Genomic DNA, 19,229 nt, shown 5'->3' on the forward strand with positions numbered 1-19,229 from the left:
CAGCTGATAGGGAAAAGGATGAAAAAGTCCTGGATTAAGATGGAAAGAATGATGCAAGTTAGACAATAAATGTCAGGTTTTGGTTCTACCAACTAAATGTATGACTTTGGCCAGGTACATTTCATTTCTAGACCCTCAAACTAAAAAAAAAAGTAAATATCATTGTTTTAGAAACTATTAATAACTAATTCTCAAGGTTTTCTGCTTAAGTACCAGTTATTTGGAAATTGGAATGAACCAAAGGTATCCTACCTTTAGCACTGTGGCAAAGGTAAACTGTCATATAAGTCCTATAGAAAATCACCTAGGCACATTTTCTGGACACTGTGGTATCCAGTTCACTGATTGTCCTCATGCCTTACTATTGTCATAAAGTGAAGTTCATATCACCAATTTCTTGTCCTTCTCTCCATCTTATTAATTTAAGTACAAACACAATTTGTACCAGTATTGGGAATGACCTAGGAGGATTGAGAAAACTCTGATTATTAATAAATACATTTCAAAATTGGGTGAGGGGCAGACATGTGGAAGGACTTGGTTTCTGCCAAGAAGCAGGCAGCTATTGTAATGTAAATGAACCAAGCTAAAAGTAATTAGCAAGTGGAAGAGAAGAGGAGCTAGGACTTCCTCATTCAAAAGACAGGTTTATATAATAATTGGCATCTAGTTTGCATGGGAGGAGGGCATCGACCTTTGAGAAAGGAGAAACCTGAGCATAGACCAAAGTTCGGCGGGGAAGTCAAGGGAATAGACTTTACCTATGTCCTATGTCAGAGTTATGTAGAACAAGATGGGGAGCCTGATGTCTATAAAAACTCTTCTGGGTTTTGTATTTCAGTGATTTCATTCGAAGCACCCGTAACATGAGGCTGTAACTGCTCTCTGTATTTCTATCTTTTTAATAAACTCCTTTAAATGTTCAACAAGAGTCCGGGCTATTGCATATTTTTCCTAGCTCAAGACAAGAACTCGCAGCTTTTGTGTCTGAGGGGAATTGTTTCTGGGGGTCTAACAACGGTCGCTGGGGACTGTTCCCCTAAACGATAACATTCATCTTTCACCGCAACATCTTTAATTGTAACACAATTAATTTTTGTGATCCAGAACTGGCAGGGACAGTCTAATTTCCTTGAGCTTCCTGTATTCAGAGCAATGAGAGTACAACTTTATCATTCTTTTATATAAAACAAACATTTGTGAAAATTGGCTGTATAAAACCAAGTTCTTATTTGTCATAACTACAGAAAATAGCCACCCCATTTATATCTTTTTGTAAGCCAATTTGTACTTCAAATATTATTTCATATTTTGAGGATAAGAAAATATTAATTCATTAGAGCTTGCCTATCAAGCCAACTCCAAATCACTGATGAAATTTGCTTATGTTTTAAATGGAACTTTCCTCTAAGTTTAAATTGTAAAGTCTTCTAAAGGTACAGTAATAAATACATATATAATCTTCAATGTAGGCACATCTCCGTACCTATACATCACTGCTCAATGAGAAACTGATTAAAGCACTTGAGACAAAGATAAAAGTCATTTAATCAAGTGTTGGCATTAGTTCCTCTTATCTGGAAAAGGTGGTAGGGGATTTACAAAGAATAATTCTCCATCTACCCAAGTCTTAGTAATGAGAAAGGAGACAGGAGAACACACTTAATCATCCTGCTACCCAACACCTGGGCCTCAGGGCCTCCCGCTGGAATGCATGGGGAAAACACATCAGACCAGGTCTGTCTCACACTTAGGAGCAATCTGTGCTTCGCATACTTAAGAGCTACTCCACTCTTTTTTAATGAAAATAAAATTTAATTTTGTCTCAAAATCTTATTTTTCCCACAAAAGGATGGGGGCTATGGGATCAGCTCTTGCCAAACATGTGGCTAATCAGAAATCCAGGGAGTTTCCCAGCACTGGAATGTAAAGTGCAAATCCCTATAGCAGTTCATTAATTTAGACTTCATATCAACTGTTCTGAACTACAAAGAAAGCTTACCAGCTAGTTTCTAACAACCAAAGGATTAAAAAAAAACTGAATGAAAAAGGCTAAGAGATTTAGCAAACAAACTGTTGTCCACTTGGGAGTAACTTAAGGCTACCCCAAAAGCACCCTTTGATTGAAGTCAATTAAAAGGACCAAATGCTGACCTGCTGAAGAGAGGGAGCTTAAATATCCCACCTCCCCAATAAAGGCTCAAAGACAGTCCCAGAGCCCAGGAGGCCTCATGAATATTCTGAGAATTTAAAATGCCTACAGAAGGAGGTATAGGAGGAGAGAGGTCTTTGCTTCTAAATAATAGTGGCTCTCCTGTGGCTAGGCACAGCCTTTCAGGATTTGCTTTTCAAGCTCTTTATTGAAATTGCTCAGGTCTTTAACTGATCTCCCGTGAGGACTCAAAAGCCTTAAGCTAATTACAGTTGGCTGAGATATGCTTGATGAGATAGAAAAAACATAAAGCTTCTGAAAGGGTGAAAAATCTCTAACCATCTGCTGGTGGCTACTAAAAGAACAATAGGGGTGGAGAGGGAGGGCTGCTAGCCAGAGTGGAAAGGTACAGGATTTCTTTAATTACTGGGTCAATGAGACCATCCCTGCTTGGAATGTTTAGAAAGGTCTTGGCAAACAAGCTTAGAGGGCTAAGCAACAGCTACAGTCACTAAGCAAGGCCGAAGATGGACACCAAAAGAGTGAATTTGGAGAAAGAAAGCAAATTAGGTGAGCCTGGTTGAGAAAGGTGTTTTAGATGAGAAATCACAGGTAGTTTATGTGAGAAGAGAGAAGGGGATGCTCTGAAGTTGGACTTACATTTCAGGACAACTTTTTTTTTTCCCCCCTGGTTACCTTTGGTCCTTAAAGGCGGTGGCAGATGGAGGCCTGGTGATGCCAGTGAGACAGTTGCTTCTGTTATACTTGGCAATCCAGGTGAGCAGCCTGCATTTAGCTTTCAAATCAATGCCCCAGGTGCGATTCAATATGGCAAGCAGCTTATGCGTGCTGCTCTGAAAGCCCTGTTCAGCTTCTATTTTTCTTTGCTTTTTTAAAAATAACTAATCCCCTCAAATTCAGCCGAGAGAACGTTAGGTTTTGGAAGACAAACCGATTTAAATCAGAGGGGATTGCTTAAGTCAAAGTTTTGTTTTTTTTTTTTTTTTTTACTTTGTGCAGGGTAACAACTCCTGCAAGTTAAACAAGAGTTTTATGTCCCAAATCCCAGTTTTGTACTTTTTAAGCCTTTGCAAAGAGGATGCCATTTCCTTTCTCATGACTCCTCTTTCCTCCTGCCTGAAGATGAGTAAGAGTACTAAAAAGATTGGGATTCTTTTTTCCTCCTTTCCCCTCTCCTCTTATTTCCTGTTGATTAAAACCAGGAAAGAATGACACTTTGGTGATAAAATTGTGTTTTGAATGGGTAACTCCAATGTATATTCACGATGCTCATGGAACACACCAGGGCTGTGAATAAACACAGCCCTTATTTTATCTGCACCTATATATTTCAGTCTGAGTTTCCTTTTCCATATCACCTGCAGCTGTAGGAGGGATGTGCTCTGCCCTTGATTGCAAACAGGTCACATCTGGGCAGGGAGGGTTACAAGCCACTAATCACAGACATCCTGTGGGCTCAAGTTGGTAACAGGTCCCCATTCTGCCCACAGGTACCTGATACCCAGCACACCACTTGCTGGTCCTAGGAGTTCACAGAGGTGCTAAGGGAGTTCTCTCCCACCACAGTGCCTGATGTGCCTTAGCTTTGCCAGTACTTCTGCAGGGAGGGGTTCTCAGACCAGCAGCATCACCTCATTAAGGACTTTGCTAAAAATTAAAAACTCTTGACTGCCTCTTGCTTCCAGACCTACCGAACCAGGAGCTTGAGAGGTAGAGCCCAGCAATCCAGGCTTACACAAGGCTTTGGGCAATGGATCTGCACTCAAGCTGGAAAACTCTGCGCCTTGTTGTGGAGAGACTCCTGGGGGAGCTAGGGTTATTGGCAGACAAGCAAGTAGCAGGCAGCGTGTTTTCAGGAAGGTTTATGATTCTCCAAACTAAGCTTTTCTCACTTTCTGTTTTCAATGACTTGTCTCTGAACTATATGAATATACACTCTTGAGTACAGCACAAGAAATGTCTACGTACATGTACATGGTCCAAGATTTGACAAAGTCTTAGTAGTCTAACAAATGAAACCATAGCAATTATTATACAAGAGATCTATTTGCTCAGGAATTTGCACTTCTAGCAAGTTCCTAGATGTCAATACTGCTGGTCCATGGGACACATTTTAAAAACTCTCATATAGACAAATCTGTTTCTAATAATATAATGCTTAGTTTTTCCTCAAAAACATATTTTGTCCTTGTAATTTTTCTATTTTACTTTTGTTTGTCCTCCAGTTCCAAGCCCAGTGTCTTGTACACATGAATGCTAGGTAAATATGTGTGTGTGTATATGTGTATGTGTACACGTGCACACATGTGTGTGCATGCACACGTGCATATAAAGAACTTTCTGGAAAATATGACTGAGATGCTTGAGATGGTTGCTCTATATCATCTACCCCTCTTGTCAATCATCTTTACTTTGTTCAAAAGCCTCACCACAAACCAAGATAAGATAGTGGGGAAAATCTGAGAAACTCAAATTACTAGAGTAGCAGTGCTTTTCCTAAGGTGGGCAACCAGACTGGAAGCTTCACCATCAGCTTGGAGCTTCTTAGAACAGATCTCCAAGCTCACCAAGACCTACTGCGTCAGAATCACTGGGGGTAGCATCTAGGAGTCTGTATTTCAACAAACATTTTGACTCTTAGGAGCACCTATGTTTGAGAGCCACTGTACCATGTGGTTAGTTTAGCCTCAAACTATTGGAATGTTCTTAGGATCAACTCCCTTGCTCCCACTTTGCGTTCAGGTAGTGGCAGAGCCAAATTGGAAAGGTTGCTAGGTGGAAACTTATGTCTTCTCCATTTCCAAAAGTATTGTTTTGATATATATGTAACATAAATGATATATACATATGTAATACATATAGATTCACATATATATGTATTTCATATCTCTGAACTCTTACCTCAAGAGATAATAAGTAGAACTTAGTGACCAATGACAACACTAGAAGTTTTTTAACCAGAAGATATATTTTACTTACTAAGATACCTTACTATTTATCACAAATGATAAATAAAATTTCAGTCTACTCATCAAATGTGGGATCGGTCAGTTATTATTGTCTTTTAAGTACCTCAAGTTAACAGAGTACTGGCTCTCCAAAGGCATTAACATCCTAATCCCTGGGACCTGTGAATATATTAAGTGTCTGCAGATGTGACTGAGTTAGGGCTCTTGAGAAAGAGAGGATTCTGGAATGTTCAGTGGGCCCAATGTAGTCACACATATCTGTCAGAGGAGGGGAAGCTGGAAAGTCAGAAACAAAGGAGGAGGCTTGTGGATGGGCATGGGTGAGAGCAGGAGAGAAGGACAGAGAGCATGATGTTTACACATCCTACGCTGCTGCCTTTCAAGATGGAGGAAGGGGGCCATGAACAAGGCCAAGCTCCAAGCTGATGGTGCAGCTCCCAGTCTTGTTGCCCACCTTAAGAAAAGCACTGCTACTCTAGTAATTTGAGTTCATATTCAGAGCCCTTTTCTCAAACTCTTCCCATTACCTTATCTTATCTTGGCTTGTGGTGAAGCTTTTGAACAAAATCAAGGTGATTGACAAGAAGATACACAAACTTTACATTACCTATTTATACTGTCTAGTATTATCCTCATTTCTAGGTTTTATACAAGTTTTATTTTCTGATTACCTGGGTTTCCTATATTTTGTTAATAAAAAACAAAATTAATGTAAGACAATGGAAAATAGAGACTATATTAGTTTTGAAACTACAACCTTACCTTAAAATTATAGGTCCATATATTAATATATTATGAACCATGTACCTCTTATCCAGAATATTATTACATTGTAAACTATGCTTATAAGTATATGAAATATGAAGAACAGGTAAAGTAAATAATATTTAAGGAGCAAACCAAATATGGTAAACCAAAAAGAACATTCTGCTTTAAAATGTCCTTAAGAAGAAATATTTGTGAGGCCCTGGGTTCAGTCCTAGGAATAGAAAATAGGAGAGAGAAATATCTATTTTTTCCACTTATTTGTTGGCAGTGTAAATGAACACAGCCTGGCATGGTGGCATACATCTATAATCTCAGTACTTAGGAAGCTAAGATAGCAATATCGCAGATTCCAGGCTGTTTCCAAAAATAAATAAATAAAAGGCATAGCTCAGAGGTGAAATGCCCATAGGTATAATCCTCAGTACCAAAGGGGGAAAAAAGAAAAGAAAAATTAAAACCAATGAAAACTATGACAATGTCTCTGAAAAGTGAACTGAAGTGCTTTGGATGTTAAAATGTTAAGTTTATGTTCTTTTTTGGTGGTCCTGGGGATGGAACCCTTCTGCCTCTGGGCTACACTCCCAGACCTATTTTATATTTTATTTGGAAATAGGGTCTCTTAAGTCAGCGAGGCTGGCTTCGAACCTGTGCGATCCTCCTGTCTTCGCCTCCCAAGCGCAGGGATTACAAGCGTGCGCCACCACGCCCGGAAAAATATAAGTTTTACCAATGAGATATTGGTTAGAAACATGACTGATACACTTCAACATTTCCCTTGAAGATTCACAATGAAATAAAGCAATCACATACAATCAACCCAAACCCCTTGCTATTGTTAAAATACTCATATCCCTTTTCTTTTTTTAAATTGTTGCAGCAGATGTCATAAAATAAATGTAGTGAAACATGTGAGCAGTAAGTTCCCTAATTGTTTCCATCTTGATTATAAAAACAAATTGAAAGGTAAATCCTCACAGTGAAATAAATGAAAAAAATAATTAACACTCAAAGTGCTCCCTATACCACCTGCTCCTTGCATACTATGCTGAAATGGAGGCTCCTGATGTATGAAGGGTAATGAAAACAAATGGGTTTACTTTTGAAGGAGAGAGAAATCACATATCTGAAATCCAGGTCAGAATAGATACATCTTTACAATCAGTAGGGTTTAGATGTTCCCTCATCTGATGAGTCAAGTGAAATGGTGAAGTCTAAATCCACACAAAGCAAGAGGTTCGTCCAGAATAATGAGTTTGTGGCTATTTGCTTACTTTAAAAGTATTTTATTTAAATGTGTTGAGCTGCTACCCCACGCTTTTAAAACTGTGTATATATACAAGTTATATTTGGAGTGGATGACAAATTATTTTGGTCTTTACAAAAAAGCTCCAACTAGACATCTTAACACAATGATTAACTCTAACTGCCTTACCCACTTACATTACAGATTGGGACTGCGTTGGTTAGTTCTGTTACTTAAGTGTTCTTTCTCTACAAATAATTATGATCAGGGTCTTTAGTTCAGTCAAAATGCAGAGCCCACTGTAGTATGCTAAGAGAAAACAAAGACCAGTTCACTGGTAAGTAGGCTGAACTTGTTTTGTTTTTTGATTGTTTGTATTTTGTGGTGTTAGAGATTGAACCCAGGGGCATTCTGTATCTGAGTGAAACTCCCAGCCCTTTTTATTTTTTCATTTTGAAACAGGGTCTCACTAAGTGGCTGAAAGCCTCACTAAGTTCCTAAGGCTCGTCTTGAATCTGCAATTCTCCCGTCTCAGCTCTCTATGTACAAGGACATAGGTCTGCACCACCATTCCAAACTTTGACTCATTCTTTATCATCTGTAGTTAACACATTCAGCTTTCTACTGTCTGTAATGTTCTAGATCACAGTCAGTCTATGAATGTATTGTCCACTACTGCCTTTGGTATAAAAATTCATTTCCTTTGAGGAAGATATGGCAATATTTTTAGGCATGGTATATTCTGGACAAGGTGTATATTTCCATAGGAGTATTTATATAATTGTCAGGTAATACATTGTCTATGTGTCTGTCTGTCTGTCTGTCTGTCCACCTATGTATATCATATATGATTAATTTAAAAGAGCTAGAACTCTTTTATATCTACAAAGATGAAATAAGATGTGTTCAAAGAAAACTTAAAATTTTATTTTAAGCAATGAGCCAGGCATTGTGTGTGTTGATCAAAACTTCCTAAAGTTCTTGTATCAAAATTAGGGAGTTCAGATTTAGGGAATTTGGGCCTACAGTCACATGGGTTCAGCAACATTCTTCTGTAAAAAGGGAAGTAGTAAATATTTTAGGTCTGCATATTCTCATAAACTTTATTTATGTCTGGGCATGGTGTCACAGGCCTGTAATCCCAGCATTTGGGAGGCTGAGACAGGAGGATCTGGGTTCGTGGCCAGCCTCAGCTACTTAGTGAGGCCCTCTGCAACTCAGTGAGACCGGTTTCAAAATAAAGAATAAAAAATAGGGCAGGGGGTGTAGCTTGGAGGTCGAATGCCCCTGGCTTCCATCCCCAGACCCACAAAAATATAAAAAAAAATTAAAAAATAAATAAAAAATAGGGCTGAGGGTGTAGCTTGTAGAATGCCCCTGGGTTCCATCTGTGTCCTATAACTAAAGGCCAGCAGAGTTGCAATAAATGTAATATGTTTATGGTACTTACTGATTAGAATCTGTAATTTAATATGAAAAACACAGGAATCAATGATGAGTGAAACTGCCTGGCTGTATTTGAGCTGCCAGCGAGTTTCCAAGTTCACACTCCTTGGGACAGTCAGAAGGTCCCAAGTGCCCCACCCTAGCAGTGGGTTTTGATAATGTCACTCCACCACTCTGGCTTTCATTGAAGGCTAGTCTTTCCAAAAAGAGCAAGAGTGGTTATCCTCTGACAAAACAGAGGATAAGTAAAAAATGGCTGTAACAACCTGTTTCAAATAAAAAAATTGCCAGGTGTGGTGGCACACGCTTGTAATCCCTGTGCTTGCAAGGCTTAGACAGGAGGATCGCACAGGTTCGAAGCCAGCCTCAGCTACTTAGTGAGGCTCTCAGCAACTTAGTGAGACTCTGTTTCCAAATAAAATATAAAATGGGTCTGGGAGGATAGCCTGGAGGTAGAAAGCCTCTGGGTTTCACCCCCAGTACCACCAAAAAAAAAAAAAAAAATATGGGGCTAAAGCTCAGAGATAGAATGCCCCTGGTTTCAATCCCCAGTACCAAAAAGCAACAACAAAATAGCATATAATTTCATGTATGTGTAAAATCTTAAAAAAAATCAAACTCATAGAAACTGAATGAAGTTTTCCTCACTTTAGTGAGTAAAAATGCTCTTAATAATAATACTTAAAATGATGGTGCATCGTATAATTAATTTATTTTAGAAGTGCATCCATACTTTATGCACACTATAATAGAATGCACAGTGTACATGTATACAGAATAGTGAAGCATATAGCATATAGCATTCTATACACTATGGTATAATAAAATGTGTAGTATATGTAGGATAACAGTCAAAATGGATATATATATATATATATATATATATATATATATATATATATATATATTAGGATAACAGCACAAAATGAGGGAAAGTAAATTTCAATCTCAGATGCAGTAGGAGGCTACTTCCCTGCTTTAGTATTAACTTAGTATTTTATCATGGCCTGTTAAATGTGTCAAATAGTCAACAATAAGGACTACAGTGAGGTGGACAGGAGGTTAAAAGTGGCAGGCCAGGAGTGGTGGCGCACACTTGTAATCTCAGCATTTGGGAGGCTGAGACAGGAGGATTGCGGTTTGAGGACAGCCTCAGCTACTTAGTGAGGCCCTTTGCAATTCAGTGAGACAGTTTCAAAATAAAGAATAAAAAAATAGGGCTGGAGGTGTCGCTAGTCTATCCCTAGTGTCGCATTAAAAAAAAAAGGTAGCTTTACCTTCAGCATAATGTTAAGAAAAAATGTCCAAGACTTGCCAATGGAATCAAGAGAACTCGGGAAGGTTTCAAGGGAATTCTGGGTATCACCCAGTATTCTGTCTGGGATTACCCTACTCTATAAGGGTATTATTTCTTTGGCTGACTGTTTTATATACCTATAGAGGTAGAAGTTAACTTTTAGAAAACGTGTAGCGATCAATATGAGGTTTGTTTATAGCAGTGAAAATGAATTTTGTCTGGTAGACAAAATTGTCCTGTAAATTAATCAGTTTTGAAAATTTTAGTGTTCCTGAATTGTGTGTTTATACAGGTATATTCGGTATTCCCGATCCTGTATGTACATGCAGATATCCATAGTCCACGTGTGTATTCATATGTCCATAATCCACTGCATACGTATATGTGGATTACATATATGCACATTCTTCAATTACTCTTTTGAACTAATTTTACCATCCTACTGGCTTTTATTAACAATTTAAATAAAATCCTTTACATACATTTATCTTTGTATGCTAGTCATGATTTTATCTTTCTGAAAATGACAATTTAGTATGATATAAGATCTTGGAGAGGAAGCTAAATATAATAAACAAGTCACCAAATGTTAAAAATTATACTCATTGTCTGAAAAGAAAGTTAACTTTAATTATCTGGACTATTGAAGGAGAATATATGTAAAATAAAATTACGTTTGCATGCAAATAGAAGTTAATACTTTCATCAGTTGTGATAACAATTCAGGTACTTTATGCAGTGTTGTAGAACTCTAATGTTTCAGAGAGGAATAGGTATAATATCTACAGTCAAAGCTCCACTTAAGGGACAGGTCTTTTTGATTTTTCACGTTACTTTGGTAAGGCACCGGGCTGTAGAATCATATAGCTCAAAGCATACCAGACTGACCTAGACATGATACAAGTTAAACTGTAAATGGAATTGGGGGGTTAGAGAGGACAGTTCAATCAAACAAGACAAAGAGGATTTTAGGATGTAGTTATATTGTGGAGTTATTAGAAAAGTTTGTCTCTGGGAAGTCTCCAGATGGGGATGGACTAATAATTAATGATAAGCTTTGAACACAACATTCTTAAGCTTATAGGCATCCTTGAGGGAGGGAGATGTGAGATATTAGTTGGTAAGGGTGTCTGATTAGAAAGCATGACAAGGACTAGAGACACTTATCTAAAGGAAAGGAGGCTGATATGAGAAATCACCAGAGGTAGGAACTTAGAATCTGGGGTTAGAAGATGCAGTCCTTACTACAAAGAATTCTCAAGAAATATTGAAAGGGATTGTCAATTTCTTCTAACATGTAAAATGTTAGAGCAATCTCTTCTGTAAATATTAGATATTTCTAGATATTTACAGGGTCAGAACAATTTCTTCTGTAAATATTGAAATATAAGATGATCATAGCAAGCTAGAGGATTTGGACAAGTTCATGAGGGCTGAATAACTTACTGGATAGCTACATGTGAACTTCATACATGCACAGTCTTAATTTATATGCATACATGCCCACAAGTGCGATACAATATTATTACTGTAACAGTGAAGAGTTATCATTCTCTGTTTTTTATCTTAAAATTATATGTCAGTTGCATTTTTATTTTTGAACATGAAACACAAAGTTTAACATTCTAAAAATAAATTAAGCTGGATGCTGTGGAATATGTCTATAATCCCAGCCAGTGAGGCCAAGGCAGAAAATTAACAGGTTCAGGGCCAGATACTGCAAATATCAAAGAGAGGGAGGGAGGGAGGGAGAGAGAGAGAGAGAAGAGAAGAGAAGTGGAGAGGAGAGCCTCTAGTGAAGTAGCTCAATGGTAGACTGCTTCAGTGTTTGATTCCCAGTATTACAAAAATATCAATAAATAAAATAATGTTAAAACAATTTAAACATTATTTATTTACTTTTTAATTCAAATTACAGTGTAATTTGAATAAAGTGGTTCTATAAAATGCATATACTGCATATGTATAGATATGTAGAAAATTTAAGCAATTTAGGTATATTCAAGGTACTTAATAATACTGGGAAATATATTTTAAACACTCGAAAACCCAAATGGGGACCAGTCTTTTTAACATAAAACACATGCACACACACACCATAGATGATAGATGATAGATAGATAGATAGATAGATAGATACATCTATTTATTTATTTATAGATACTAGAATTTAACCCAGGGGAAATTCTAACTCTGAGCTACATCCCAGCCCTTTTAAAATTCAGTACTAGAGCTGGAACCCAGGGGCATTCTACCTCTGAGCTACTCTCTCAGCCCAAATTTTTATTCTTTATTTTGAAACAGAGTTTCACTGAGTTGCAAAGGGCCTCACTACATAGTAGCTGAGGCTGTCTGTGAACTGCAATCCTCCTATCTCAGCTTCCCAAATGCTGGGATTACAAGCATGTGCCACCATGCCTGACTATCCCAGCTTTTTTATTTTTATATTTTATTTGTTTGTTTATTTATTTATTTATTTATTTATTTATTTGTTTGTTTGTTTATTTTTGGTGGTACTGGGGTTCCTGGAAGCCCTTCTACCTCCAGGCTACACTCCCAGACCTATTTTATACTTTTTATTTGGAAACAGGGTCTCTTAAGCCAGCGCGGCTGACTTTGAACCTTCATGATCCTCCTGTCTCTGCCTCCCAAGCACTGGGATTACAAGCATGCGCCACCATGCCCAGCTATCCCAGCTTTTTTTTTTAAAAAAAGATAATTTATATTGAAATAAGGTCTCTCTAAATTTTTGAGGATTAATCAAGTCTTTTAGGCTGGTCTCAAACCTGTGACTCTCCTGTCTAAGCCTGCCAAGTACTGGGGTTACAGGTATGTACCAATGTGCCCAGCTAATTTATAACTTAAAACACAATTTAGTTGACAAATTCCAACTAAAAATGTGATTAGGAAAGAAGGAAACCATTTGAAAATGAAACCTTCTTAGGAAAATAATGAGAGTGCTTTTAATTTGAAGAACACAGTTTACTAAGGTTTATTTCATTTAAAAAAATGAGAGATACAAAAACTTTTCTGAAAAGGCAAAGTTCCGGTAAAGATAATTTATTCCTCAAGATGCAAAATGATAATGGAAATTCAGCCCAGTACTGATCAGAGGTTATTATTCAAGCTCATACAATGCTTTGCCTGAATCAAAAATATGCCTAAACCTTATGATTCTCTGAAGCAAAGAAGAGAGGCTGGACATAAAAGTGATCAGTACAAATGTCATTGATCTATGTATGGCTACACTGCTGGTACAGGGGCTGGTTTTTCAAAGTGGCAAAAGGGCTCTGTCAGCAATGTAGGAATCCCATCAATAATGGAAAACACCAAGGGCTGTGTGATGGGGCTTTGTAGACAAGATAAGTCCCTAATGGATTTGATTGGTAGGAGCAAAAGAGAAAGCAGTTCGCTTACCATCGTGTATTCACTGAAAAATGAAACAGTGGCCAGAGGAGCTATAAGGAAAGATGTTTCCTGAATGCACTAAAAAAATCATGATGGAAGTATAGCCTGGCTCTGAGCAGAATTTTTTTTTTTTTTTGTAAAACCAACCTAAGCTAAAAGGTATTTTTACCCCATGAAATATCTTCAAAGGATAATTAGTTACCCAATTATAGGTAAGTTTTAAAATAAAGTATGGTTAATCTGGCTATCTTTTTTCCTGGCCATGATACCTCTATACTTTTATCAATAAAATACAATAAACAAAATTGGAGAAAACCTAACATTTCAGCTCTCAGTGTATTGATGATTGATGAATCCCATCTTGTCACTCTTATTTCATCAAAAATGTGATTCTTCTCATGTCTCAAAAGAAGAAATACAAATGGCCAACAAATATATGAAAAAATACTCAACAGCACTAGCAATAAGGAAAATGCAAAACTACACTGAGATTTCATTTAATTCCAATTAGAATGGCAGCCATCAAGAATACAAACTAATAAATGTTGGTGAGGATATGGGGCAGTAGAAGGCCTTATACATTGTTGGTGTGATTCCAAAGTAGTATAGCCACTATGGAGATCAGTGTGGAGGTTTCTCAAAAGATTGGGAATGGCACCACCATATGATTCAGCTAGACCATTCCTGGGTATCTTTAAGAAATAATTGAAGTCAGAATACTATTGTGATCCATGCATACCCATGTTTATAGCAGCACAATTCACAATAGCCGAATTCTGAAACCAACCTAGGTGTCCATCAACAAATGAATACATAAAGTAAATGTGTCTATGCACACAACTGAATTTTAGTCAGCCATAAAGAATGCAATTATGTAATTTCCCGGAAAATGGATGAAACTGGAAAATATGTTGAGATCAGTCAGTCACGGGTCATATGTTTTTTCTCATATGTGGAAGCTAGAATGAAAATAGGAAACAAAAAGGATGCCAGTCAAATGAGAAGAGAAAAGAGTAAAATAGTGAAAGGAGATTGGGGAAGAGAGGCAGGTGGAGGGAATGAGGATTGAGGAAGGGAATCCTTTCAAATAAGATTACAAGGTTTCAGTACCATGTTTGATGAGGGGGGAAGGGAGGATCTACCAAGTGATATGTGCATGTATGTAACACTTTGAGGTTCACTATGATGTATAATTACATTGTACCAGTAAAAGTATGTATAAAAGAGAACATGGTTCTTCATAGTTGTCCTTATGAGCAAACTTACATAATTGGAAAATGTCATGACCACATTATTGAGTTTATGCCCCTCCTTGCTACTCTAGAAACTGGAGTTTTTAGAAGTAAAATGGGAACCATCACACATACATCCAGGGATAAAAGCCATGGCTCCCTGTGCACTTTGTCCCATAGTCATGATGATAAGTTGATAAAACATGAGCCTAAGGACATGAAGATTTATACTTGTCACTGGTTAACACTCAACTTTTTACTGGCATGCTTGTCTATACTCATCTTTTCCCAAGAACATCTTAGAGCATAGTGTACCCCTAATCTCCATCAACATTAGGTAAATCACCAATTATTGTTCCATATTAAACTTGTTGATATAAGAAAAATAACTCAGGCAGAACACAAGTATTCCATGTAATAATTCAAAAAAAGAATTATTACAATGTATATTCACAACAAAGCACAAATAAAATTTTGTGAGATAATGATAAAATGTTGATAAAACTAAAATTTTATTTCAAACTCAACTTGAAATATAAACTTATGAAAAAAATTTGACTGCTGTCTACACATATAGAATTTATACTAGAGCATGAGATCTTTTAGAGATTATCTTTTATATGATATAATATATATATAATTCTTTATACTTTTTGGTTATCAACCTAAATAGTGTTATTCCACTGGATTTTGTATGTGTTGCAGATCCTGCTGGGAGAGCATAAAACTGGGTCCATTTAGGAAAAGCAATGGCTAGATGAGAAAAGCGGCCATATGTGAAACCTCATTTTATGCCTGTTGAAGTTTTTGTATTTTAGGTTTCCTAGGGACATGTCCATTGTGCTATTGTGTAATTTTATCAGCATGAGCTTCTGCTGAATATTTTCTCTCCTTTTCAAAATCCATATTTTGGTAGAGCTAACTTCAAAACCTAATGTTACAACATCTGTGCTCATACACCTGGGAGCCATTGAAGATGTGTCCTGAAGATTATCTACATTTTCTAATTTTATAAAATGCTGTTAGCTGAGAGAAAGAAGTTATACATTTTTTCTATACTGGAATTTTTTTAAAGGACCACTCTCTTTCTGTCATTTTAGAAATACTCTCAAATTTAAAGAGACTAGTTTTAGATCTACAGAAAACATTTCTACAAACATAATAGAGTTTTCAAAATAGAATGTTCATTTGATTTTTGTTTGTAGATAATTATATATATATATATATATATATATATATATATATATATATAATCTTCCGATTAAAAGACCTGGAACTATAGCCAAAACATGATTTTGAAAAGATTCTTTAATGATTAAATGAATCAAAACAAAACAAATTCTATTTCTTTGAATTTGTTTACTACTTATTTTTTTCTGTGTGAAAGAGGTGTATTGTTGGAGATAGGAAGAGAACCCATTAGTAGATGGAGATTCAGATATTGTCTCTTTTCAGATTCAGATGCTTGTCTCTTTTGTTAGACACACAAAACCTTCAGCATATGCTTGTACCAGACCGACTAGAAATAACATACTCAACTTAAATGTCACCAGATTCAAGGACTCATGCACTGTGTCCATGACTGATTTATGGAGAGAATTCTTGGCCAAGAAGGAACATTCTGATTCTCAAGTACCAAGTAATTGACATGGGGTTTGGTTTTCAAAGAAGCATTCTGGGGAACCTGTACATTTCTTCCCAGGAAATGCTATAATCAGATAGCCGGGTCAAAGCTATTTGCATCACTTGCTCTCTCTTCTCTGAGAGGGAGGGGCAGAGGTATCTTTACCGTTGATGTTCTCCAATAAAACTTATCTTATGCCTTGCTTTCAATGCATCCTGGAATTCTTTTCACAGGTCAAAAACCCACTGAGACAAGTTGAGGTCCCATTGCCTTTTGGGATAGATCGCCTCAGACTCCATCCACTATGTGGATTTATTAATTCTTTAATGGCGTTTTTTAAAAATAGAAATTATGAGCTGGGCATGGTGGCGCACGCTTGTAATCCCTGCGTTTGGGAGGCAGAGACAGGAGGATCGCACGGGTTCGAAGCCAGCCTCAGCTACTTAGTGAGGCTCTCAGCAACTTAGTGAGACCCTGTTTCCAAATAAAATATTTTTAAAAAAAGGTCTGGGAATATAGCCCGGAGGTAGAAAAACTTTGGGTTCTACCCCCAGTACCACCAAAAAGAAAAAAGAAATTATGGTTTAATCAAATTTCTTAAACAGAAGATTAACATCTGGACAAAGAAAGAAGTTTATAAATGGGAAAACTGCCTGCCAGATACCCCACCTTCCACTAATTGTTCTATCTTTATAGAATAAAATCTGTAATAAAGATATTATAGCTGCATCAAAACTGCCCATGTGAGATGATATTACCAATCGAATGTGAAGGACCCCTTGTTCCTGAAGGATAATGTAGACTATATGATGATTTTATAGATCGCTAACACAGTCAATGAGTGAAATTGGAAGCGCACATATGAATTCTCTTTGTCATCAATTTACAAAATTATGGCAAATGATATTTATGAAACACTTTCTTCGTGCCAGGTGTTGTGATGATTGCTTTATGTGTGTTATGGTTGAATTTCCACCACAACTATACTTTTTATCTTATTTTATAGCTGAGGAACCTGAAGTAGATTAAGTAACTGGCTAAAGGTCACCTCACTTCTCACTGGTGGAGAAGAGCTACTGCAGGACACGATGAATTGACCTTTCCCTCTTTCTTTTGGGCACTTCTATGGTTTGGATGTAGGTTGAGTGTCCCCCATGGAAATTGAGCTTCCATTATGGGAACTGAATGGGTGCAAACTTAATTTAGCCATAGGGTTTAAAGGTGGGGTTTTGACTGGGGTTAGATAAGGTCATTAGGGTGGATCCCTCATGATTGAATCCGGGCGGCTTTATAAGAAAAGACAGAAGACATTGACATGAATGCTCTCTGGCTCTTGTCATATAATGCTCTGTGTCACCTGAACTCACTCCTGGGGGGTTGTTGACCTTGTGCCTCCAGAAACATGTCTTCTTTATGGCTTATCCAGTCTATGGTTTTATTGGCACTAGAAAATCAAGTAAGACAAGTACTTTCCTTACATGTGAAAGAATAGCTCTTAATTCTTTGGTGTAAAGAGTAAGATGACAAAGGGGATGCATTGACAGTTACTTAAAATTTAAATACCAGAAATATTCAAGACAGGGCCAAGTTAAGTTTCTTTAGTAAAGACAGGAAGAAAAAACGTGGTTAATTCAAAAATCCTTGGAATTGCTTTCTCTTACACTGAAAAATCAAATTTGAATAAAGAAATTTATTCAAAGTTGCTACAAGCATGTAGCAGAATTTGACCTTGCCTTTTCCCACATGACATTTGACCACTTACACAAGAAGACTGTATACCTACAAGCTGAAGAGGAGATGTAAGATTTAACTCTTCAGTCATTAGAGAAAGATTCCAGGCTAGGAAAATATATACTGGATATAAGCCTTTCCTTTATAGGTCAAATTTTAACCTTTATAGGTTAAAATGAGGAAAATGTAGCAACTGTTTGATGTTCATTAACCCATTTAAATTTCTTTAGGTTACAATATACAAAGCAAATAATTTCTGCAATAAAAATTAAGCAAATAGGCATGCATTGTGTATTTTTCATTTTAGGAGTTGAATTGAAGAGAACATTGACATGCATCTGAACTGAAGAATGGCTGTATCAATTCTCTATTTTTACTGTCAGACATAAAATCCTTCAAATCTACCATCTATTAAACTTGCCAGAAACATGATTTCATGAAGTTGAATGGGTATTTGCAAGAGAGAAGTTAGTAGAGATCCGGGCATAGAAGAATATGTGCTATAAATACAGTGGAAAATTTTTAAAAATGTCAAAACCACTAACTTTGTTTAGCAATTAAATTGTATCAATGCCCATGCCAAAAAGTGTTCATAATTTGGAAACTGTAGTTGCTATTGACCTGATTTTACAATTGAAATCATGTCTATGTTTTAATTTGGAAGAAAATTGATCACAGTGTTCTACAAACAAAGCCTATCAAGTCATTACCCCGCAACTGCTCTGCAAATACCTATTTATCTAAGAGCAGTGTGATTTATGATACAGTGGAGCAAATTATTTCACAAGCATTTATAAAGAGATTGCTTTATACTTGAAAATTGGGTTCTTCAAGTTCCTCAATAAATACTAAACTTTTTCAGATAACAATTTAATAAAGAAGAGTCTTTATGAAAGATTTCTATCTTCACTCCAATATATTGGATTATTGTCCCAAATACTACTTTAATATATACAAAGTGTTCATTTCTCATAGATCTTCAGAAACCATTACAATCTAACTCTCTTTTGAAAATACTATTCAATATTATAGTATCCTGATATTATCTGGCAAAGTTAGAAGGTTCATGTGATGAGCATATTTTACATAAATTGCTTCTTTAATCACTGCTATACAAAGGAAGACAGAATAAAGTCAATATGAAAAGGTCAATCCCTTTGTTTTAACGTCATTTTAGGTTTTCAAGGTCTTTTATTCTTCTAGTGCATAATTTTAATTTCTTCTAGACTTTCTCGATACTGTAGTTTAAAAAATATCAATTGAATGTAAATAAAATTTTAAAATCTCATTCTATTGGGAAAGGGAAAATATTGTTAAAAGTATATTCTTTATTTTGTT

The 19,229-nt window shown here is 36.5% G+C and overlaps 1 protein-coding gene across 1 annotated transcript in view; it reads right to left on the reverse strand.

Annotated features, from left to right (window-relative positions):
- Positions 1-19,229, reverse strand: part of MACROD2 (mono-ADP ribosylhydrolase 2) — a gene marked incomplete at both ends in the record, with an annotated part of 2,062,459 nt that overhangs the window by 63,759 nt on the left and 1,979,471 nt on the right. The window lies entirely within an intron of this gene.

The sequence above is a fragment of the Muscardinus avellanarius genome (assembly GCF_963383645.1).
Source record: "Muscardinus avellanarius genome assembly, chromosome: 19".
In the NCBI taxonomy this organism is placed as follows: domain Eukaryota; kingdom Metazoa; phylum Chordata; class Mammalia; order Rodentia; family Gliridae; genus Muscardinus; species Muscardinus avellanarius.